General features: G+C 36.4%; 1 long non-coding RNA gene across 1 annotated transcript; it reads left to right on the forward strand.

The window, feature by feature from the left end:
• Nucleotides 1-2,806: 2,806 nt before the first annotated feature.
• Nucleotides 2,807-3,953, forward strand: LOC110887289. Its single transcript, XR_002563209.2, has 2 exons — nt 2,807-3,205; nt 3,356-3,953. It is a non-coding gene; the product is annotated as an uncharacterized LOC110887289 (long non-coding RNA).
• Nucleotides 3,954-26,458: the final 22,505 nt, after the last annotated feature.

Genomic DNA, 26,458 nt, shown 5'->3' on the forward strand with positions numbered 1-26,458 from the left:
TGCTAAAACGCATTTTGACCGAAACTTTGACTCGACACTACAACTAGATAACGTGGTAATCAGCGGTTATAATCGCGAAGGATTATAACTATCGTGATTACAATCACGTGTCAAAGTTCAATTGAACTTTGACTTGACCAATTGATGGTCAAAACCGAAAGTCAAACTGTTGGCCAAACTGTTTGACTTTCTGCACTATATAAGGAAAAAGCAAGAAAAAGAATGAAAGAAGGCTCACAATAGTCCTTGCTATCTTTTCTACAAAGAAGACAAGTCCCAAATGCTTGAGAGAGAGCTCCAAAGCAGATGTGAAGAGAGGAAATGAGGAATGAGCAAATGAAACAATGAAAGTGTTGGCTATTTATACTTGAGGGAAGTTCATAGGATCACAACAAGTGTTTTGTTTAGCCATTAAGGAATAAATCTCATCCATACAAGTGTTAGGAGCAGGTGCAAAGCTTTGGAGAACACTTAAACTTGCTCAACACACCAAGAATTTACCAAAACAGCCCCTGAATTTGCAAACAGATGCTGAAAACACACTTTCTGCCCAGATGAGGCGCTCGCGTAGCGCTAGGGCATAGGCCTTAGGGCTCGCGCTACGCTAGCATGTATCAGGTTCAGCAAAGTTTCAAAATTGACAGAAATGGTCCCTGCACGTGTTTAAAGCCTTTTTCGATGCGTTTAAACCCCGTTAACCTCATTTCAAGGCTCTAAAATGAAGTTAAAGCATAGGGGACTCAAAACATGCTCAAAAATATCTCGGATGTCGGTTCGTTTGGTCGTACGGTCACATTGTTCGGTTATTTACGACGAAACTCGAACGGACGCGAAAACGATCCAAATTAAGCGACGAATGGAATTTTTGCATGGCGATCACTAAAACAAAAATATTTTAGTGTGTACAAAAATTTTGGATGTCTAGATGTGTCCAGAACGTAAGATATGCGCGAAAATGCAAACTTACGCCGTTTTTGACACTTTTAGTCCCTGTAAGATCATATAAGCATGTTTTCACACACCGAACCTATCAAAGCTTATTTCTAAGCCATGTTTAGGTTATATATGGTATGTTTAACTTATGATCAAGTTCCGGACTATACGTTGCCTTACGAAACGGCAGACTTTTGCAAGTTGACGCAAATAGTCCCTGTAAGCGAATAAACTTGATTTCGGCATACCAAACCATCCAAAACTTATTTCTAAGTTATGTAAAGGTTATTTAAGGTATGTTAAGCCTATGTCACTATTCCGGAGTGTTTGTTGCATTAAACTGGTTATATTTACGCATCAGATCGTGTATAACCTTCCAGAAAGCGACTTAAAGCCCGAAATCGAACAAGAATTGATATGTGCAAATGATACACATATTTTCACAATTCCCAAGTATGAAATACAAAATTTCATTGGTTTGGCATTTGTTTGACGGTCACAGTGACACAGGTGTCACACTTTAGACACCCGTGTCACTCTAGACGCGAAATGCTTCCTTTAACCTTTAACAATGCAACATGCATACTTTATCAAGTGACAATGTTTTAATTTTAAAAACTATAACACACTTTAAAACATAACACTTTTGCTTGAATGATATATCAAGTATGCACACTGCGTAACACTAATAAGTAAAGAAGAATATAGAAACTCATAGCTATGTATACTATGAACTTGCAGTATTGACCATCTCTTAGGGGGTGTTTGTTTTTTAAGAAAAAACTCTTCTAACCTCTTATGTCTGCGTCGCACAGACCACGCGCAGACGTTTAGCTCTGCAGACCGTTCGATTTTTAGAAGACATTTCATTAAAAAATGTCTTCAAACCTTTGCGCGTCCTCTTCCCCACGCAGACATGGTCCAATGTCTTCCACCTCTTCCAACCTCTTCTAACCCTCTCTCCACCCCTCTCCTCCTAATCTCAAAACACAGACAATCACCAACAAAACTACAAAGCAATAGAGCAAAATCATGTACAATATTCATAGAAAACACACCAGGTTTTGAAGCATGATAATGAGTGTGAGATTGGACTGAGAAATAACCGAAGAGAAGCCATGGAATGTAAAATTGTTTATTATCTTTAACCAACTGTTTTTATATGTTTTTCTTAAATAGATATAGTGTGTCCAGTAAAGGATTAATTAAGAAACCCAAAGAGTTTTTCATGAAAGATATTTTGTGAGTAATAAATAACAATGTCTGTTCTGTTTAATTTATTTCATAACAGATTTTGGAGTGGTGTTGTTTGTTGTTAATTTGATGAAATGTGGTGGTGGGGGTCATGATTGAATTGGTTTTGTGAAGAATACAGAGAGGATGACGATGATGAGCTTGGGGATGTTGTCAAGAGAAAGGGGTTTGGGAGAAGAGAAAGGGAAAAACAAACACTCTTTTTATTACACTCCGCAGACATTTGGTACACCTCTTCTCGTGCAGACATTTGCAGATGTGGTCCGCAGATTGCAGACCTTTTGCATCTGAAAAAACAAACACCACCTTAACCCCAGAAAATAAGTAAAATCTGAGCAAGGTTCACATGTGAACGATTAACTACTCCATATCGTGAATACTTTATCATTTGTGCATACTATCATTTTATACTATGCTTTACCACCACTTCTTATTAAGCTTTTAACCATACTAATATAGTGAGCTTTTGAGCATACTTTTATGGTGAGGTTTTGAACATACTTTTTGAGTGAGCTTTTAGACATACTTTTTGAGTGAGTTTTTAGCATACTTTTTGCGTGAGCTTTTGATTGTACGTTTTTAGAGAACTTCTGATCATACTTTTGATTGTACCTTTAAGCATACTTTTTAGCTCAACCTTTGAACATATCTTTTACAGTGAAATTTTATTAAACTTGCTGGAGAAACCCTAGTTCTCGGTGAGCCACCACTCTGGCCACCAACACTGCCTATCTAATCTATCTGCCACCCCCTCTGCGCCGATCTCCACCACACCACACCACACCACACCATTCCAGTGAGTTCTACCACCGCCCATACAACATCCCCCTCTCTCTAGGGTTTAAGGCTAGATTCAACCTGAAAAGCAAAGGGCTCGCTAGTTTTGTAAGACTTGTTGGTGTAGAAACCCTAGAACGCCTATTCAATTAGCTTGAGGGGGTAGATCTAGAGCCTATATTTTCTGTTTTCCAATTTTCCCTTTGTTTTGGGATGTTTCGAGACCTTGTTAGGGTTTTAGGTGAATTTAATTTGGATATTCTCTTTTCATTATCATCTTTTTGTACAATTACAACATTGAGTACTCCTGATTAGTTCTTTATGAGGAGCAAATTAATTCTTTTAAGAGTAATTTACAAGTTTTGTCGCTTATTTATGTACTATTTTGCAGGCGGTGTCTTTTGGCGCAAAACTTGACGAGTTCTGTACTTAATGTTTCAAAATCTTGCACGGTATAGAAACATTAATGAAGATGTTCGCGTTTCTCAACATGTTCATGATCATGGGTTGAATCACTACCAAATATTTCAAGCACAAATCAGTTAAACCACGCAAAGAGATCACCATTAAGATGAAAAAAGAGGAGTAATTTTCTGGATTGCTACCACATATATTGGTTTGACGATAGCATGCATCTTTGCAAACTGTTTGCATATATAGAATATGAAATATAGAAGATGCAGAAATAAAGATATGTCCTTTATCGTAATTTGCTTGTAGTTGCTCACCAAGTTTCTTATGCTCAAAATTGTATCAAATACAATCTTAGCAAAGACCATGTTGATTAATGAACATGTTGATTACCATATCGAAATAGTTTAGAAGATAATTAGGAATAATAACTTTTCTGTTTTTAGAGGGTGTTTGTTTTTTTGTGAAAAGTACTTCTAGACCTCTTATGTCTTCCTCACGCAGACCACGTGCAGACGTTTGAGTCTGCAGTGTGTTTGTTTTTGGGAAGTGATTTCATTAAAAAAAGCTCTTCTAAACCTCTTTATCGTGCAGACAAGGACTCCCATCTTCTAACCTCTTCTCTTTCAAAACACTGGAACCCTAGCACTGCTCCTCTAAGCCGACCACCACATCTCCCCTCCCCCACCTCTGGTTGCCCGACATCATCTCTCCCACCTCTGCCTTCACCGCCAACAACACACCTCCCCTCCGCTCCTGCAACTTCGTCAGCCCCTACCTTCATCGCCGACAACACATCTCCGCTCTTTACTCTCCGATCTTGCATCAATGGCCACTCTTTCTGCAGACCCACTGCTCATTTCACATCAACGGTTCTAGGGTTTCATTCAGGTGCTCATTCTCTGTTATTATTATTACAAAGATTATTTGGGATATTGTAAAGATTTGATCTTTTGAAAAATCAAATGGTATTTGGGTGTGAGGTTTAGTTGGTATAATTTTACGGTTGAGTTTATAGGTCGGTTTTTTGACTTATGTAAGTTTTCTTATGTATTTAGTGTGATTTCTTGTTGATTATTGCTGAACTGATATGGTGTTTTCATAACAAAAACTATTTGTCACATACTTTTGTTGGTGCACTTACGTCTGTCGACTACGTCTTTCATCGAGTCTTAGAGTTAGACAGATCAGACATGACACAATAACCTAGAAATCCTAGATTGTAATAGGTTTGCTTATGTGATTATGTCTAGGTTCGCTCATAGGTCAATATTCATGTCAGGTTCGCTTATTTGGTAGTGGTTAGGTTCGCTTATATGGATTAATGGTAGGTTCGCTTATATGGTTGTCCGTATAAGCGAACCCAGTTTGTCTATATATAGTGGATGCTTGAGCGAACCTATAATACATAGTTACGGTGTATTTTGTTCCGGCATGCTGCCAAAGTGCTGTCAGACATTGTAATTGCATCCAATATCAATACAACAGCAAGATTAAAGTGAATCCAGCTAGAATAGCACCAAATCATTAGTTTCCGCCTCTTGATTTGGATAGGAATTTCTCTGATCGACTCAAACAGAGCTGAACGCGATCCTACAAGTGGTATCAGAGCCAGGTTGAGGAGTTCTTGCCATTTTAGCTCGATTTCATCTATCTTTCTACACTTTCTTCTCTTTTTCAAAAATTTTCACGATAAAACCGGCTCAAAATCACACATTGCACTCGGAATCATGAATTGGTAAAATCCTTGAAGTTTTCAGATCTAAAATCGACCTAGAAAGTAGGATTTTTATCGGTTCGCTTATTCGGATTTGCGCAAAAAGTGACATCAGCAACTCGGTTCGCTCCAAACTACATATCAGGTCCGCTCGAAAGGACCAGGTTTGCTCCTAATTACACCTCAGGTTCGCTCAAAAGGACCAGGTTCGCTTGAAAGGAAAAGGTTCACTCCAAAACAAACTATCTGGTCCGCTCATTGGTCCATTTTACCTTGTTCGCTCATTGGTTCAATATACCTGGTTCGCTCATTGGTTCGCTTATCTGGTCAATTCAACTGATCCGCTTATCTGATCAAATCATTTGGTCCGCCTATTTGTCAAATCATTTGGTTCGCTTATCTGGACAGTTTACCTGGTTCGCTCCAAGTGTCAATATAGGGGTTCGCTTTTAAGACACTTGTTTTGGTTCGCTTTTGGAACAATTACAGATCCGCTTTTGTGACAGTTCGCCTATTTGAATAGTGTGTCTAAATTTGAAAGTTGTGAACAATGGATACTGAATTCTATAACGCTTTTGCAACCCTGACCTCGATTACTCAGAATGCTTTGATTGACAATGAAACCGGAACGTCTCAAAGACCGCCTAAACTCATGGATATTGATGATTATAACGTGTGGTCTGAACGGTTTGGAAATTGGGTTGAGGCTTATCACCTAGATGCGTGGGAACACACAGAGGAACAATATGTGAAACCCACAAAAAACAACGTTTTAAATGGTGAGCCTTTAACACTTAGAGAAATGAGTGCGGCAGACAAAAAGAAATATCGGGATGAGAAACTCATGGTGAGTCTGCTTCAGCAAGCTATAAAAGAGGATATCTTGATACTGCTTCAACACGATGGAACTGCGTATTCAATTTGGACAGAATTGGAAGCAAAGTTTATTGGAAGTGATGATATGCTCAAGAATAAGATGTCTCTCATGAAAAAGGAATTTGACTTATTCCGTGGTTTAAAAAATGAAAACACCAAGCAGATAATTGATAGATATTGTAATATGGTGAGAAACATGACAAAGCTTGGAGTTAAGAAAGATACTGACGAATTGATTGAAAAACTTGCAGATGCACTACCATATGAAACATGGGGAACATTTCTGATGATGTTGCGGTCCAACAAAACAGATTATAAGAAGATGACACTGGGAGATTTCATAAAGCATCTGGAAGCTCAAGAGATGGAGCAAAGGAAGATTGCGAGAATGAAGAATTATGATGGAGAACAGGATATCAACTTGTATTACAAAGGTGGTGTTTCTGGATCAGCAAATCATTCTCCAAAAATTGAAACTGCTTTCAGCGTTAAAGATTCTCCTGAAAAGAAGTCATCTCAGGGATCGAGCAGCACAAGATTTTCATCATTCGATCCAAACGTTTCTGTAACAAAGAATGGGAAAAGCTTCAGTGCAATATTGTGCTTAGTATTGAAAATGATGAAGATTACACTGAAGAGATTGCAAAAAATCAGATGTCTTTGTTAGGAATGGTATTGGAATCGTACAGTAGTTTTGTTGCCGGAAAGATCGGTAATCCAATGCTCACAAAAGAGGATTACGATCAAATCGATGCTGAAGAAATGGAATTAATGGACATTAAATGGTGCATGGCTAGCGTGATGAGACGTGCTGAAAAGTTTAAACAAATTACAGGCCGAGATGATTTTCGTGATGCTAGTGTTTCAAATTTAGGTTTTGACAAATCTAAAGTTACGTGTTTTCGTTGCAAGGAAAAGGGGCATTTCAAGAGAGAATGCAAAAGTCGTGAAGCTACTGGAGCCCAAAATCCTTTTGGAAACAACGATTATCACAAAAAGGCGATTTATCATCAAGTCACGTCACCAGCACAACATCAGGCACAAACTGCTCATGGGAGAGATGTGATCGATAGTTCGAAAGAGCATGTCTAAGTAAATATGAAAATTTTTCATGGGATAAATACATTCCAACAAACAGCAAAGTGTGTATAGCAGAGCAGGATGATGAGAAATTGGCTGAAGGTTTTAGTTGGGACGATTTTTGCCCAGATGAAGAATTTATGTCCAATGAGATGTCCAACAATCTTTTCAATACTCATGCTTTCTATGCTAATGCTTATGATTTGAAATGTGCAGAAAGGTGCAGAAAAGTCATAGAAGCTGCTGAAGCAAGACGAAGAAAGCTTGAAGAAGAGGAAAAGCGATTAAAAGCTGAAGCTAAAGCTGAAAAGCAGAGAAGAGCTGAATTCTTACAACATAACAGGATAGTCAAAGAGATTCCTGAATTTGAAGTAAAAATTGATGCTGAACCAGTTGAAGTTTCAGAAAAGTGCATGAACTGTGATTCGCTTATTAAGCAGAACAATGAGTTGTTACACAACATAAACAGGTTGAAAGAATCCTATGATACAATGAAGAGAGAAATCAACAAATATACGGATTCAGATGGTGAACAAGCTGTGGCAATGAATACACTGAAGATAGCGTATCTGAGACAGCTTGATGATGCAAATTTTCACATAAAGAAATGTGCTGATCTGGAGTTGGAGCTAGCAACACAAAAGATAGAAACTGAAAAAGTTAAGAAATTATTAGAGAGTTACTCATGTTCTACTTTTGTTGTTGACAGGATTTATCCAGTTGTGAGAGATTTGAAGACGTTTGAAGAAGTGAAGACTTCCGAAGAAAAGAAATCCGTGACAAAAGATGAAGAAAAGTTGAAGACTTCTGGTAAGAAATCAAGTGTGGTCTATAACAGATGTCCGCCCCCGGTTGAAAATGGATATTCACCTCGAAATCCAAATTCCGAAAGAGTCAATAAGGCAATCAATTTACAATGGGAGTCTGGGCCGTCGGATAACTTGCCAGATAGTATTGATGTTACGTACACGTCATCCGACACTGATCATGAGTCAAAGTTGATAAAAAGTGTGGTCGATCAGGTGTTAGATAAAGATGACAGTGAGGAGTCAAAACCGGAGTCCAAACCCGAGTCAAAGTCTGAGTCAAATACGTCAAAGCCGACAAATAAAAAGGACAAACGGGTTTATGATAAAGAGTTTTTACTTTCGAAATCTAATTTGAATGATGAATCGGTCAAAGTGGAATATACTTTGAAAGGTTCTGACAAATTATATTCTGACGAGAGTTTTCCAATAAGAAGTGCCAAACTTGAAATGATTCAAAAGGTTTTCAAAATCACAGAAATTAATATTTCTGAAATAAAAGATTTAAATCTTAATGGAAAACCTAAACCGTACACTTCAAGAGATCAACAGAGAATCAACAAGAAAATGGGTTACAATTGTGGTTATAGTTTCCAAAAGAAACCAAACCATAATCGTAATTTCAAAAAGAAAGGATTAGGTTTTATTCCACCGAAAAACTATAAAAATGAAAAAGTATATAAACCAAAAACTGTTTTTGTTTCAGGAAAAACGACAGAGGCTGAAAAGGAACAATCATTCAGAAAACAGACGAATCAAGAATTCCTTGCAAAGAAGCAAGATGACATGAAAAAGAATGACGTGCCAAAGAAGATTGAAAAGCGAACCTGTTTTCAATGCAAGATTGCTGGTCATGTTGCTAAGGATTGTCCAAAGAAATTCAGACCAAAACAGGAAGTCTCTAGTAAATTGAAAGAGAAAGTCATTGAGAAAACTGAACTTTCAACCCGAAAATTCACTGGTTTTGAGAATTCAACTTTTGAAAAAGGAGAATGTTCAAAGAGTGTTTTGAATAGAAACGAAAATGTAATAAATCAAAAATGGGTTGTTAAAGGTTCAGTTAACAAGTTTGATGATGAATCTGATTCCATAAAATCAGAGGAGCCACGTGATGAGAAGAAGGTTGAAAAACCAGTTCCAACTATGAACGATGAAAATTTTCCACCGTTGTGTGCTGAAAATTTTATGAAAAAAGTTGAAAAAGTTGAAATTTCAAATCAATTTTATTCTGACAAGAAAAAATTTGATGTTGAAAAGACTTTCAACGGAAATGTGAAAAACATTTTTGGCAAAATGGTTAATGGTAAGGCCAAAGATGTTAAAGCGTTTTATGTTGCTAAAAGAGGAGTTCACAAGTCTGTTGAAAGCAAGGATGAACAAGAGAAGGTTTCACCCAAGGCTGGCCAGGCTTGGGTGGACATATTTTTTGTTGAATAGACACCTGAGTTGCCGGAGATCCCAAGTTGGTAATCGTGGATCATGAATCGGCATCTTTCTTCATCTGTGTTTGAGTAGTTGCAGGAATTGCCGGAACTCCCAGGTTTGTAAGCAAGGAGTAGGAATCGGCACTTTGAGAATTCAATCAACAGATGGTAATTAGTTGAAAAACAGGTTTGAAAAGCTTAATTGCTAAACCTACAAGTGATTGTATGTTTGTGGTTGTTGTAAGTGGTTCAGATGAGAAACTAGTTGATCTTACAAGTGGTTAAATCAAGGTCATTAAATTGAACTTGAGTTAACTATCATTCATAATTTTGGTAAACAATGTGATGATTTTGCCCCAATTTTACAAAAGGTAAAAACAACTAAACTTATTTTCCGGAAAAACCATTCTGATTGAAACAAACTTGAGTGTTTTGAAATCATTATGGGAAAATAGTTTGTTGTGAGGGGGAGTTCTGATTGTTTAAGCCAAACAGATGGAGAATTGAAGCGATTCGATATCAGTTGTCATGTTCTGTACAGTTTGTTGTCAATTTTCATTAGATGTATTTGAATTTTAGGGGGAGTAAGAATTTTAGAAAATCCAAAAACATCAGAAAATTTGAAAAAGCCAAAAACATGATAAAACTAAAAAATGAGTTTCGTTGCATAAAAGAGGAAATGATAGTACATCAGTGAACTATTACAACATGCTAAAGAAATGTAATGTTTAAAAGTGATAAACAATTTTACTGTGGATGTGTCAGTAGGTTTTCGCACACTTAGTAAATTGAAACGAGATATAAACCTAAAACATACTTGCTTGATTTGTGGGTAACTATTTTTGGATATATAGGTAACCCCTGAAATCTCGTTTGAAAGGTTTCTTTTTCTGATATACTAGGTTTTTATACTCTGTGATATCTGGGGTATTATCCCGGGACTTCTGATGAATGGAAGTTCTGACCTAGTCCCCGGATAATACTTGCTGCAAAATGCTTGAAACATAGCATAAAGCCCTCAGCTGATTAGACAATAAAATTGATAATCAGTTGTTGTAGCTAAAAGATCTCCTAAAGGGGACACACCGAAAAGTCGAAGCTGATATCTCTCTGCGCATACGGAAGTATCGACCTGAGATCCCTCAGCCCTCGCATATCCCTTAATTTATATACAGATATCAGTTGTAGTATATTTACCTGTAAATCTGAACATTGAAATCTGGATACGGGAGTATATTCAAGTGGAGTGATACACAATTAAGTTCAAGTCTTTAAAACATTAATATCGTATCTCGAATCAATTGAAGTCTGTGTGAAAATTTAAGTGGACAAACATACTGACAATCTAGGTAAATTGTTTAGAACTTAAAATGTTTAAAGCTTAATGGTGTTAGTGATATGTTTCATAACTGATATGATCCTCTTGCACGAACTCACAAAATATTGTTTGTAAATATTTCGTTTCTGCATTTACTCTTATTAAAAAAAATCCAAAAAGATTTTTGTCAAACTGATGTTGAGAAGCTGATTTTCGAAGTTCTAAGTGCTAAACATGAAGAACAGATTTGGGAGAAAGTATGTGATGTTGTTAAGTTTTGTTTGAAAAGAGCTAGTAATTGATTCTGAATGCAAAATCATTATTGTAGTTTATCAACATAGTTTCTGAATTGTTGAAAAGATTTAATCTTTGAAGAAACTTATGTTTGGGTAGAGATTGTGCAAGTTAATGTATGCCAGGTGATGATTCTGTGCTAGATTGAAGTCAAATTATAATTTTGAATCTGATGATAGCCTGGTTACAATGTTAAGAATGAAGTTGTGAATTCCAGATTGCGATCCCAGCTGATTGAGAGGGGGAGTCTGAAGACACCGTGTCAACATTCGAGAGAGAGGAGTTTGTTGATGATAGAGATAAAGATTGAGGATTCTTGCAATGACAGATATTTCATGGAAGATCGAAGACTGATAAAGGCTGTAGATTGACAAGTGAAGACTCAAAGACTCCAACAACATCCGAGGGGGAGTTTGTTGGTGCACTTACGTCTGTCGACTACGTCTTTCATCGAGTCTTAGAGTTAGACAGATCAGACATGACACAATAACCTAGAAATCCTAGATTGTAATAGGTTTGCTTATGTGATTATGTCTAGGTTCGCTCATAGGTCAATATTCATGTCAGGTTCGCGTATTTGGTAGTGGTTAGGTTCGCTTATATGGATTAATGGTAGGTTCGCTTATATGGTTGTCCGTATAAGCGAACCCAGTTTGTCTATATATAGTGGATGTTTGAGCGAACCTAGAATACATAGTTACGGTGTATTTTGTTCCGGCATGCTGCCGAAGTGTTGTCAGACATTGTAATTGCATCCAATATCAATACAACAGCAAGATTAAAGTGAATCCAGCTAGAATAGCACCAAATCATTAGTTTCCGCCTCTTGATTTGGATAGGAATTTCTCTGATCGACTCAAACAGAGCTGAACGCGATCCTACAACTTTTGTGTTTTTGTTATGGATTGACATGTTTTTGGGTTCAGGTTCATCTACAATCCCGGACAAACAGTTTTGAAAACCTCGAGTCGATGGTGGTGATGATGATCAGCGTGCCATATGTGGAAGAAACTGTGGCCGATGATTATTACGCAATCCCCAGATTTCTTTGAAAAAATAGCTTTAACTTTCAAGCTATATGTATATATGAATGTAATGATCATGATCTAAAACCTTCACATTTTCTTTAAACTTAGACAGATTTTTCAAGATTAGCAGGCCATTTTCATCTTTTTTTCTAGCCTTTTTAAGCAAGAACATGTGATCCATTTATGTTTGTCATATTCAGTTCAAATAAAGCATAATGTTGTATGAGTTTGTTGATTTTATATCATTTTGGAATAATAGGGTTTGAGCGATGAATTCAATGATCTAAAAAATGTTATTGTCTTTTTATGAATATTATTTAAGTATTGTATAACTATTATTTATGTTTGAATGTTAAAAAACTCTTTTAAGTTAAATAAAATCAGTTTATTTATATTTCAGTTTATTTCAGCAGCTTGCAGAAGTTAAAAAACAAACAGTCTTCTTCTTGCAGACTGCAGAGGTTTGGTCCACCTTTTCAGATGCAGATGTCTGCAGATGTGATCCGCAGATTGCAGACGTTTTACCTCTGAAAAAACAAACAACACCTTAGTGTATTTTGTTATTTAATAAATTTTCGTGTATACCCTATGGTACTTTAATCAGTTTTCATTTAGCGCTTTGTCATTTAGTGAGATTTTATCTATACCTCTTATACTTTATTTCTTCGTCATTTACGGAATTTCATTCCCCCTGACTTTGTCCCAGTGTACTTTACTCCTTTTTTATTTACTGAATTTTCATTTACACCCCCTGGCTTTGTCATTTAGTGACTTTTTGTTTACACCTTTGTACTTTATTCGGTTGTCATTTAGTGAATTTTCTGTTACTACTTAGTACATTTTTATGCTCCCACCTCGCAACGCTGGTAGTACGATTTTCCCCTGGCTTTGTCGTTTAGTGAATTTTTGTTTACACCCCATGCACTTTACTGAATTATCATTTAGTGAATATTTGTTTGCTACTTAAGGATAGTTACGCATCATTAAAGAGTAGATCTCTAAACACCTGACATCGATTCTCATTTTTACCTTTTTTTCTATTAATTTCTTCATTTAACTTAGATTATAAGATATAACATTATAGTTATAACTGCATACATCCAGTGGCGAAGCTTGAGATTTCTGACCGGGGGGTCGAAAACGTATATACCCAAAAATTTCTATAAAACGGGGGGTCGAAAACGTATATACCCAAAAATTTCTATACGAAAACTACATACTTTCCACTACTTAGCGAAAAGTTCGGGGGGTCGGCCGCCCCCTCCCGCCCCACTATCCTTCGCCCATGCATACATCGTTTATATTTTTATTGTTTTAAATTGAGAGGTTTCATTTTAGATCATGCCCTTGTTAAAAAATACAAGGAAATGAAGGTTTTTAACAAAGGTGGTGGGGCAGAATATTCAGGCATCCTAAGGTACTTCCGAGTATGGGGCTACACCACCGCAACCCTGCTTGGGTTTATGAACATAAGTACTCGGGTACATGTGGTAAGTTTGTTGTTGTTGTTCAAACAGCATCATAGTTGCTACAACTTAAAAAAATTATAAACTATATATTAATCACAATTTTACCCTTTTATTTCTAGGTTTATTTTTATTTATTAATTTTTGTATCAATTTTATTTAGGACTTTTTTAATTATTGTATTTGGCTTTTTTAGTTAATGAAAATGACATTTTAATGCTAGGGTATCAATCTGGCATGTTGTGCCTGCGTTTCCCAGATTGCAAAAAACCGTATTACACTAATGTTCGTGGAAACAAGTAGGCTCGTATACAATTTTTTTGGTATGTCATCATTGCCGCACGTTTTGAACCCTTAAATCTCACCCAAAAACTTCAACGTCTTGGAATGTTAATAACAACACAAATAAGAGTTTCACCACAAAATCTTCAAAAACGTTGATAATTAAGGCTCAAAATTGTTAGCTCAGTGTGAAGCCACACTAAGGCGTAAATGACTTAATACCTAGTTGTGTTACAAATCTTAAACCATAGAACCTTAACATGTTAAAATAAGTTAGTAGCTAAAGGCGAAACTCAGTATAAACCACAGGGTCCATCCTTGTAATTAACTATAAGAAAAATGAAAGGAAACAGCAACTAGTCAGTGACCCGGTTGAACCGCGTCCCTTACCTGATCTTACATGTACCAAGCCACTGTTCTACTTGATTGAATTGAAATGTTTTGGGTTTTGATTTTATATGAACATTAAATCATTAGTTATCTTTGTTGTCTAGTGTAGAACTAACACAGTAATTGGGTTGAATTGTATTGAGATTGTATTGTTCTAGAAATTAGGGTTACAAGAGAGGTGTTTATATAGGACACCACTTTACACACAAGCCCCTATACAATCTATTTTTCTCCTTTCCGACACTCCCCCTCAAGTTGAGTAGTAGGGTCACAAACACTCAACTTGCTCAAACATCTACTAAACGCGTTTCCGTTGACTGCCTTTGTGAGAATATCTGCAAGTTGATCTTTCGATGCTATATACGGGAGCTCTATGATGCCTTCCTCTAACTTCTCCTTGATGAAGTGTCGATCTACCTCCACATGTTTTGTTCGATCATGTTGGACTGGATTTTCTGAGATCTGTATAGCAGCTTTATTGTCGCACATGATTTTGGTTGCTGTAGTAGGAAGAAAACCAATCTCAGTTAGGAGCTTGCGAATCCACAGAACCTCTGCTAAGCCACGAGCAACCCCTCGGAATTCAGCTTCTGCACTAGATAGGGCGACTACTTTTTGTTTCTTACTTCTCCAGGTAACTAGATTTCCTCCAACCATGGTGAAGTATCCTGAGGTTGACCTTCTTGTTCCTTTATCCCCTGCCTAGTCGGCGTCTGTGTAAGCTTGGATCTCTAAGTGCCCATTTGATTTAAACAGAATATCATGACCTGCTGTTCCCTTGAGATACCTGATGATTCTTAATACTGCTTCCATATGGCTTGCTTGGGGTTGGTGCATAAACTGACTCACCACTCCTACTGCATAAGCTATATCTGAACGAGTGTGGGAGAGGTATATCAGTTTTCCCACCATTCGTTGATATCTCTCCTTATCTGCTAGATCTGCTCCATCTTCCATGTGTAAGCCATGATTGACCATCATTGAAGTGTCCGCCGGTCTACACTCAACCATTCCGGTTTCCGCTAGCAGATCAAGAACATATTTCCTTTGACAGATAAAAATCCCTTGTTTAGATCTCAGAACTTCAATTCCAAGAAAGTACTTCAATCTTCCCAGATCTTTCATCTCGAATTCTGAAAACAATTTATCTCTTAACATTGACATTTCCTCTTCATCGTTTCCCGTGAGAATCATGTCATCAACATAGATAATTAAGCAGGTCACAAGACTGCCTCTACGTTTCAAAAATAGGGTATGATCTGAGTTGCTTTGTTTGAAGCCATATTTTTTCATCGCAAGGGTAAACCTCCCAAACCAAGCTCTAGGAGACTGTTTAAGCCCATACAGAGATTTCTTCAACCGACACGTTTCTCCAGCTTTGAAATTCTCATTGAATCCTGGTGGAGCGTCCATATAGACCTCCTCGTTTAGTTCCCCGTGAAGAAAGGCATTTTTTACATCAAATTGATGAAGAGGCCAACCTTTATTGGCAGCTATAGAAAACAGGACTCTGATCGTATCAATTTTGGCTACTGGGGAGAAGGTTTCAGAGTAATCGATTCCATAAGTCTGAGTGTAACCTTTTGCAACCAGCCGAGCTTTGTATCGTTCAATCGTTCCATCGGGTCTGTGTTTGACTGAAAACACCCACCGACATCCCACTGGTTTCTTTCCTGGTGGGAGAGTGCATTTCTCCCACGTGTTATTCTTCTTGAGAGCTTCCATTTCGGTCTCCATAGCCTTTTTCCATTCTTCAGAACTCAATGCTTCCTGTGTTGTAGATGGCATATGTTCAGAGCACAAGGCAGCTGTAAACGCTTTAGCTTCTTTAGACAAATTTCCAGTGGCAATGTTCGCCACAAGATACCTAGACCTTGGAGTCACTTTTTCTGGAGAATATCTCTTAGGAGGAACTCCTCTATTTTCTCTTGGAGGGAGAGAATATCTCCCGGTTGTCTCTGCTGTACCTAGTTCAACATGTTCAGTAACTGGTTCAACCTCTTCAACAACAGGTTCAACATGCTCAACATTTGGTTCAACATGTTCTATAGGTTCGGTTGTTGTCGGTTCTGTATGTTCCCCTGTTGTCTCAAAGTCACAAGACATAGTAAACTCAGAGTTCTCATTATTTCTTTCCTCAGGTATCATGTTGGATGGACTATTTTCAGTGGTACTGTGCTCCGCAGATTGTGTAGTTGTGTTTGAAGATGACTAATTCAGAGTACTCTGAGGAAGTTCCGTTGTTGTTACTTCTTTAGACGAGGGAAGCTAGATTAGCCAACTCAGAGGGTCTATACATTCATTCTCCCCCTGACCACTGAGTTGGGGGTCATAAAAGTATTTTGTTTCAAGAAAGTCAACGTTCATTGTGGTGAACATTTGACGAGTCTTTGGATTATAACACCGATAACCTATTTGGTCGATCCCATAGCCGACAAACACACATTTCTCAGCACATGGGCCGAGCTTGTTTCGGTTGACTTTGGGTATATGAACAAATGCGGTACACCCGAAGATTCGAGGCTCAAGTGTAAGAGGATGGGGAATATTGGCAAACTTGGACAGACAATCTAAAGGAGTCTTAAATTTAAGAGCTTTTGTGGGAAGCCGATTTAGAAGATACACGGAGGTTGCAACTGCCTCCGGCCAGAAAGATTTAGGAACCTGAGATTCGATCAAAAGAGCTCGAGTCATTTCAAGAATAATACGGTTTTTCCGTTCGGAAACCCCATTTTGTTCGGGAGTATGAGCACAATAGATTTGATGAATTAATCCTTTGGTTTTAAAGAATTGTTTCATAGATGTATTGACAAATCCCCCCCCCCCAATTGTCGGATCGAAGAATTTGGATTTGAGTTTGAAATTGAGTTTGAATCATGGCATAAAATATGACAAATTTTTCGAAAACTTCGGCTTTGGTTTTTAAAAAATATACCCATGTCATGCGAGTGCAATCATCCACGAATAGTATAAAGTAACGAAGACCCTGCCCCCCATCACAGGAGCAGGACCCCACACATCAGAGTGGATTAGTGAAAAAGGTGAAGCAACTTTCGTATTACTAGGTTTGAATGGTTGTCGATGAATTTTAGCACGAAAGCAGGTTTCACAATCTATTTTCCCATTTGAAGGGAAGAGTTTTGGAAACAAAAGGTGCGAATAGCCAACGGATGGGTGTCCCACCCGTCTATGCCATAGCCAGGCTTCTCGGTTTTCGGTTCCATGTGCCAACATCACAGTACCCTGTTGAGCCACTTCATCCACATAATATAACCCTTGGCGCTCAGTACCACGTCCAATAATCACACCCGTCCTAATATCCTGTAGAAGGCAAAAATTAGGCTGCATTAGTACAGTGCAATTCAGCTCTTTGGTAATGTGGCTAATGGAGAGAAATTTGTGTGATAATGATGGAACATAAAGACAGTTTGATAATTTCATAGTTGGCGAAATTTCAATAGTCCCTCCTCCTTTTACTTGCATCATTCCATTGTTTGCGGTATGGATTTGAGTTTTTCTAGGATTAGACATTGATTGTATATCTAACTGTTCAAATGTCACGGTGTCAGTTGCACCGGAATCGAATATCCAAGAGCTGTTTTTCCCATGATTGATTTCCATTTTTTTTAATAAGTTGTCGGTACGGATAAGATAGCAGACCAGTGTATTTAATAAATATGCTGGACACTTGAACTCGCGTTCAAGATTTATCAATTACACTGGGAACAAATATGCTGGTGGAGCGAAAATCCGTCAGAATAACGACGCCCGAGACAGACGCTAACTTACCGGCGTATTTATCAAATACGCCAGGTAACTTGAACTCGCGTTCAAGATTTGAGTTTGCCAAAAAAACAAATCCACTCAGATCTGTTCAGCAAAATTATGGTTTTGCTATGTAGCGGAATTGTTGTGCAGCGGAATTGTTGGAAGAAAAAAAAATTAGGGTTTTGTTTTTTGATGTGCGGCTGAATAAACAAAGTTTATTGGAGATTGTAAACAAATACCATAGAGCATTCGTTAGAGGGTTCGATGTAAACCCCAAAAATTAGTTTTTGAGAATTGATTTGCAAATTGCATGTGGGGTTTAAATTGAAGATTTGGACTTGTAGATGCACCGCTTCTTAACCTTCTTTTGGGAATTTTGAAGGAGCAAAACACGGTTTACAACAGAGTTTGATGATAGTGATGTTTTGTTCAAGGCGGCCGGAGATTGGTGTCGACGGCAGTGGATGCGGCGCCGACGTATTTATCAGTTGAGTTTCCGGCAGGTTCGATTTCGGAGTTTGGTTTGGTTTTGATTATCGGGTTTTCCTGGTTTGAGGTTGGATTTGCTTGGGGTAAATTGTAGATAATGAGCAAAGTGTTCAAGGATCAGAAACACTGCTCTGATACCATGTTGTCTAGTGTAGAACTAACACAGTAATTGGGTTGAATTGTATTGAGATTGTATTGTTCTAGAAATTAGGGTTACAAGAGAGGTGTTTATATAGGACACCACTTTACACACAAGCCCATATACAATCTATTTTTCTCCTTTCCGACAATCTTCTTCGTTAAAAACAAAACCCAGACTGTACCAGCATCCGAACAAGCACAAAACCCACCCATTGATACATCATTTGTGTTAAATCTCACTGTAATTGCTCGAAAAAGAAAGAGAAATGGGTTGATAGAAGATGTACCCATGACATGACGTTTTTTCGGTGAGCTCGGTCTTGAATAATAAGGTCTTGGTATTAAAACGTGTTTTTGTGATTCTTAATTTGGTATGATGAAATTTCCGAAATATGAAGGATTGCGTGTGGGCAAGAGCGAAGGTTAGAAGGGGCCGGAGGGGCCGCCCGACCCCTCGAGCTTTTCGCTCAGTAATGGTATGTATCTAACTTTCGTATAGAAGATTTTGGGTATATACGTTTTCGACCCCCGGTTCTATATAAATTTTTGAGTATATACGTTTTCGACCCCCGTCAGAAATCTCAAGCTTCACCACTGCGTGTGGGAGAAGGGTGCTAGAAACATGTCGAGGTACATGAATACATGATGTTCGTAAGTATAGAAACCCCTATTAGCTGTAAACTCGAAAAATCAGGGGATTTGAAGAGGAAATTGATTGTTGATGATCAGGCTTGGGCGGCAAACTTTGTTTTAAAATGAAAGTGTAAAAGCGAGTATATAATTATTGTAATCTTGACATATGCACCAAACATTAGAGTGGTGTAGTTGTTGGTTTGTCGTTGTTTAAACGAGTAGACACGGTTTTGATCCCGGTGGTCGACCGGTTTTTTTGGTATATTATTTGTTTTTTTTCTTTTAAAGAAATTTCAAGTTTCATTACTTTGCACAAAGGCCCCTCTGGTTAAAAAGGACTTGACTTGGTTAAACAAAGTTATATTTTCTGTAGTTTATCGTTCATCGTTTCAAGACCCCGTCATTCATAGAATGTGTATATATACTTATATATATATAGGAACAAAAATTAAAATTCCATTCTCATTTATTCATAAGTGTTCGATTACAATCGGTTCGGGTTTTAGGATCGTTTTCGACGGATGTTACAGCATTGATTTCGTAGATCTACATTTTTTATTTAGTGGCAAAAATGTAATTATCTTTTGTAACTTTTATTTATTTTAATAGACACAAAGGTATAATTGTATCTTTCTCTCTCCATTTAATTAATTGATTTTTTCTCTCTACTGATTTCTCTTTCCAGTTAAAAGAATATTTAATTACATTCTCGATACTTTTTCTTTCACTAATTACCTAACTAGATGCCTGAATAATTTTAAAAGAGTAAATTACAAAAATCGTCCTTTATCTTGACACCATATTGCAAAGTATGTCCTTTGTCTTTAAAAATTACACAAAACATACTCAACGTTTGCAAACCCTTACATATTACGTCCTTTGACCCTAACTCAGTTAGTTTTTATGGTTAAATCTGACCAAGTGGACCTCATCTGAGGGTATTATGGTCATTTTACACTATATACTAAACTAAATACACATAAACCCTTATTATCTCTGTATCTCTCTCTGTCTCTCTAACTATCGCCACCATCTACCCCACTGCTGGAAAACAAATGCCACCACACACATAAACCCTTTCACGGAATACCAATCGCCCAAAACATCACCCGACGCACCACCTGAACCATATTCACCGTCAACCACCATTGACTGGCGGCCCAAGGTTATTTCAGCAGCTTAACACCCCCCGTCATCAACTAAAATCACCACTTCGACCAACACATCAACCCAATCCACCATGACACTAAGCCGATCCTTAGATGAACAGAAAGTCGTGTAAATGGGGGAACACATCATGATTTTTGGAATCTCACAAGATAAACGAAACCAATGTTAACTAAATTTTACTTTGGTCGTTCGAATAACACACTTGAAGGAGCAAATCAGCAGTTGAAATGTCACACCCTAACTTTTGCGGAAGCGTGATTTGGTGTGACTTGCTTAATATCATTGCATTCAACCATAAAAAACGACTATATGATACAACCAAGGTGTTCATCCATAGATAGTTTCAAAATGTTACAAGCATCATTGTTTTAAAATCCCGAAACACAGACTTCAAGTTCCAAATACAATACCAGTAAATTTTAGATCCATAAGGACTTCGCAAAAGACACAAACAAAATTGGTGTCGAGCCATGTATCTTATCCAAGATAAAATACATAACTCAAACACTTCAACTTCGGATGACACCTTTTATTAGAGGCATGACTTGTAAACTCTAACGCCCGCCAGATCCATACTTAATTTCCTGAAATACATGTAGTTTGAAAACATCAACAAAAGTTGAGCGAGTTCATGTGTGTGTTTGTGAATAAACCTTTGAAACATTTGTGCGTATGTTTGTATGTATTTGAAAACCGATATGAAAGCAACAAGGAAACATATCAATTAATGTGTAGCTAATACCTTAATATTTGTGATGTGATGCAGGAAGACTCAAACCTAGCAGACTTTGTCTCCGGCAATAAGACATAGTCACCACATGGTCCACTCAACGGACTCATGGGTGGGGCTCGCTACACCCAAATAGATCTATCACTCATGTCCCTGGGTCCTACAAAGAGGATTAATGGCCTTAAGCGTCATACCCACCACTCACATGATCTAGCAGTACCCTTCCTTAGCTAACCATACCAAATCAAAATGTTTGTAAATAGTTGTAACATGTATTTCATCCCCGAAGTTATAAAACAAAAAACAATTAGAGAAAAGGGGGTCATGAACTCACTGGTTTGCGTTCTTCGAATCCGCATGTAACTCAAAGTCTCTGGTGTACACGACTACCTACAACGTACTATGGTCTATTAGACGAGCAGGTCGTGCCTTGACTTATTATTAATTAGTGCCTTTGAGTTACGTTTCCAAGTGTCTTCATCATTATTCCAAGTTATATAATTATTTGTTAAAATAATAAATATTTTAACTTAAATTATATTTATTAAATTTTTGAAATAATCGTCAAAACAATATATATTTTAAATTGGTACTTTTCATGTATTTATACATGTATTTCCTTCCCAAGGATGGGTGTACTTATATTCATATTCTTATACTTGTATATTTTTGTCATGTATTGGGTTCGTATTCCGGCGTGTATTTATACGTACGAAAACACGTATTTCTTGTAATTATTAAGTAAGAATACTTAATGTTATATCAACTTTTTCGGAATAATATTTCTAGTAAAAATACTTTAATATATATATTTCCATAATATATATATTCCGAGGAATATTACTTAGAAAATTATTTATAATTCTCCCTGGGCAAAAATATTCGTATTTTCATATAAGTTCCAAAAATAATATATTTTCAAGTCTAACTTGGAATATATATATATATATATATATATATATATGTGCTTATTTTTCTCCAAAAAATAATACATTCCGTTTTTGTTTGAGGAAATCTATATTTCTTCTAAAAGTAATATATATCTTCTAATATTTCCAAGAAAATACATGTTTTTATTCATCCAAAATAATATATTTCCTTCTTGTCAAAAATATGATATTTCTTTGTAATAATTGTAAAAATCATATTTTCCTTCTCTTAGTGTCCAAAATATGAGATACCAAAATATACACATGAATAATATTTCCGAAATATTTTGTGAGTTATATTCCTTTGTTCGGTCTTACCGGTATTTTGGGTATTCTTTGTATATTTATTCCTTGGAATTTTGGTAATATTTTGGATTGTAATTTCTTGGTATTTGGATGAGTTATATTATTTCAAATCCTAAAATAATATAAGTGATAGACATAATATACAAATAATCACACACATGGTGACTCTAAATATATATTTCCTAAATACATATTTAGTAACTTTTATTTATAAAAATCAACCTCCGATATTTATATTTTTGAACAAAAATTCTATGGCAAACTTTATGTGAAAATCTTTGGTTTGAAATACATTTGTAAATATTTGTTTAGAAATGTTTTTCTAAGTGTTTAATTTTTAGAAAAATTTCGCCATAGTTTCCCCTAAAAATGGAGGTTTTCATACCTTGAAGGTATATCATTTTCTTTTGTAAATCACCACAATCAATCAACAACAAACAATCTTTTCTTACCAATTTTTCCAAAAACAAGCATATACTACCACTTCATGAACTTGAATATTTATAAATCTATGTAGTAACTTACTAGTGTTCTTAGTAAGCCTTGTTATCCTTTAGTGTGATTGATTCTTTAAAAACATCATTTTTAAAGAATTTAGATCTTTACAACTTGTAATCACATTTTCTAAAAATGTTTCTTCTTGAATCTTTCTTGTTACACATATGCTTCTACACCTTATTAACCACCAAAAATAAGGTTTGTTTGCGTAAGGACCAAGATTAAGTAAAACTTGTATTTTTAACTTGGTTTCTTAGAAAATCACTCTTGAAGTTTTAGATCTACAAGACTTACATTTGATTTTAATCATTATTTCACAAGAACACGTTATATTCTTTCAAGTTCATGCTTTATGTGAGGACGATTCATTAAACTCCAACATGTGCATCCTCTCATCTTGCTAGATTATGTTTTTAATCATGATGTAGCAAGATCATATGATGATCCACATCATTTATACAAGCAAACAATGTTCAACAAGTAAATCAATACATAAACAACATGATTTCTTCATAATTTCTTATAATTTTAAGCTTATGTTCATGTTTACTTCTTGTGATTCTTAGTGTTCTTCATGACTGTGATTCTTCTTTTAACCAGTAATATAAGATGTAAAATTGCAAGATCAATGTTCTTACCACTAGCTCAAGGCTAGGGATGATCAAGAGAAGAAGACAAGTGGATAAAAGCAAACAGTGAAGGTCCTTGAACTTCCGAAAGCTCCTAGCTTCCTTATACGGCTTCTAACACCTTTGAGTAGTAATAGAATGGATGGAAGAAGGTTGGATGATGGTGATGATGAGGGTGTTGGGTTCGGCCGAAGGTAAGCAAGGGAGGAAGAAAGAAGATGAGTGTTGGTGTGTGGTGTGTTATGTGAGTTATGAAGTCTAATGTCCTTTTTATAAACCATCTCATAAGTTTCTCTAATGGTTTTAGTGTTTAGGAATAAGAAACATAATCTATTATTAAATTGAAATAAAATCTCCATGTGGGCCATATGTTGGCCGCCCCATGGGGTGGGGGGGATGTTCTAGGTATAGGCTTTAACCAATTGTTAATTACTTAGGTTAGAATCCAAGTATTAGTTAGGGATTTAGTTACTAGACATTTATATAGTGTATTATGATGTTCGGGAGCCATAACTAGCTTGGTAATGTTAAAACAATGCTTCTATTGAAAATTTGGTGTTTCGGGTAGTGTCCGGTTGTTCGGTTGGTTACCGGTTCTTTAAGGTGCTAAACTGTGCAGTTTAGTGTGCTTTATGTTACTTTTAAGACAGTTTTGATTCCCGACACTTAGGAAGGCATTCAGGACCATTTAATCATATTTCTGCATGATATTAAAGTATTTAAATGCTGAATTTTGCGGAATTCTGCAGTTTAGGTAGGTTTTAGGCACTTTTTCGGCACTTAAACTATCTCTAGGAAGGCAGTTTTGTGATCCTTACTTTCCTACACACTATACTAGTGTAATACTTGGCTTCTGGCTCATTCTGTGTCATAATATAATGTTTGTCTATCTACTGAACTATGTCAGACTTTTTCTGATTTGCTGGATAATTGTGCTAACTGTGTTTCGTGCATCATTTGAGTCAATAAAGTTCTCATGCAAAAATGACATTAAGCAATATATGATGCACATGTATGTATATGGTAACAATCAGAAGTAATTCAAGTGATTAATTGTAATTTAGCACAGTCATTAAGCACTAATCATTATTTAATAATTGTACGGATGTATGCAAATTTGACAGTTGTCACATTTGAAATTTATACTACCTTAACTCCTTAGGGTTACATTATACATGCATGGATATGAGTAATACCAAAGTGCTTAACCATGAAACCGAATCAAAATTTATTTGAATTAGGTGAATCCAGGGACATATTACAACAACCAAAACCCCAATGATTAAAAGGTATATTTTCCAGAATCCGTTGTCAAAAGGACACGAGACGTATGGATGTATAATTTCGTGTAACTTATTTCACAGGGGTTCAATACTAAAGGAGGTTTGACCGATAGAATTCCAAATGATCGTTCATAGTATGTAAATGAGTTCTAGAAATAATAACATCCGCTAGATGAACTCAGAATCAACAAGCTTAAATGTAACAATAACATGAAAAGGATCTGTCAACTTTCGAACAAATGAATGAGTAAAATTAGTGTGTTGACGGTACTGAATCGCGAAAATACACCGAAATGAAATGCAAACGAGAATCTGGTGTATCATTGTCTTAGTCCGTAGTTGCATTAAGAACGTTTAAATGACAAGTCAAACAAAAGTATGTGTAGTTTTGTGTGAAACGGTTGACCATGATTAGCACAAGCTGCAAGTTGTACCTTTTCGGTTTCTCACAAACTTGATGAGATTCAAGACTTGGAATATTTCAACTAGGGCTGTTCATGAGCCGAGCCGAGACGAGCCAGGCCAAGCTCGGGCTCGGCTCGATTATAAACCGAGCTGGACCGGCTCGACTCGGATTTGAAACCGAGCTGAAAATCAAAGCTCAGACTCGGCTTGGTTTTAAACCGAGCTAGCTCGGCTCGGCTTGGTTTGGCTCGTTTTTATAAAAAAAAACTAATATATACCTCTTAAAATTTAATAGCCTAAAATATTATTCAATAATTTAAAAGAATATATTCAAAATAAGTTCAACCTAATACAATTCAAACCAAAATCAAGTTTAACAACGCAAAATAAGTTTTAATTTCAATAAAATACAATATTAGTTCATTAGTATGGTAATCAATCTTCAAATATGCCATAAATATCAAATTACAAACCTATATACATGTAAATAATAATCAGTTTTTTTGTAATATATTACTAATGTATATAAAATTAAAACTTATTATAAGAAAAGTAATTCGAGCTAAACCGAGCCGAGCTACAAAGCGTGCCGAACCGAGCCAGCTCGGCTCGTTACGAGCCGAGCCGAGCTAGGCTCATTTCTAACCGAACCGAGCCGGCTCGGCTCACTTTTAAACTGAGCCAAATCGAGCGAGCTTTTTCCGAGCTAAATCCGAGCGAGTTTCGAGCGAGCTCCGAGCCACGAGCTTTTTGATAAGCCCTAATTTCAACATTGTTGTTATTCAAGAATGTAGCATACAGTGACACAAATGGTTCTTCAATACATAACCAATTTTAAGTAAAAATTAAGAGAGTCACCTTAACAATTACAAATTGTTTTAAATAGTGATACATAAGGAGATTATATAAGTGTCGCTGCATAACCGCATTGTTTTCTCTCTCCCACTGTATCTAAGATGCACAAGTTCATTAGTATATTTTTTTTGTAGACCTTCTTAATGTTTATAATGAAAGATGCCTACTTTATTCAAAATTTTATATATGTTTATTTGTGTTCATGGACACTTGTTGTGTTCGTTTGTGTTCATGAACGCTTTTTGTGCTCATGAACGTTCATATGTGTTCGTTTCCATTCATAAATGTTTGTTTGTCTTCGTTTGTGTTCATGAAAGTTCGTTTGTGTTTATTCATGAGCACTTATTTATGTTTGAGGCCTAAAATTGAAAGAACTATAACACAAACGAACACGTTCCTTTCCTTAATAAATGAACACGAACAGAAAATCTCGTTCAGTAAATGTTTATAAACTGTTCATGAACATACACATTTCCTTCGTGTTCTTAATCTTTCCATTCGTTTGTAGCCCTATTTAACTCCGTTGTACTTTAATTAAATTTATCCCTTTTATTTCTTAATTGAAT

The sequence above is a fragment of the Helianthus annuus genome, chromosome 11, assembly GCF_002127325.2.
Source record: "Helianthus annuus cultivar XRQ/B chromosome 11, HanXRQr2.0-SUNRISE, whole genome shotgun sequence".
NCBI lineage: Eukaryota > Viridiplantae > Streptophyta > Magnoliopsida > Asterales > Asteraceae > Helianthus > Helianthus annuus.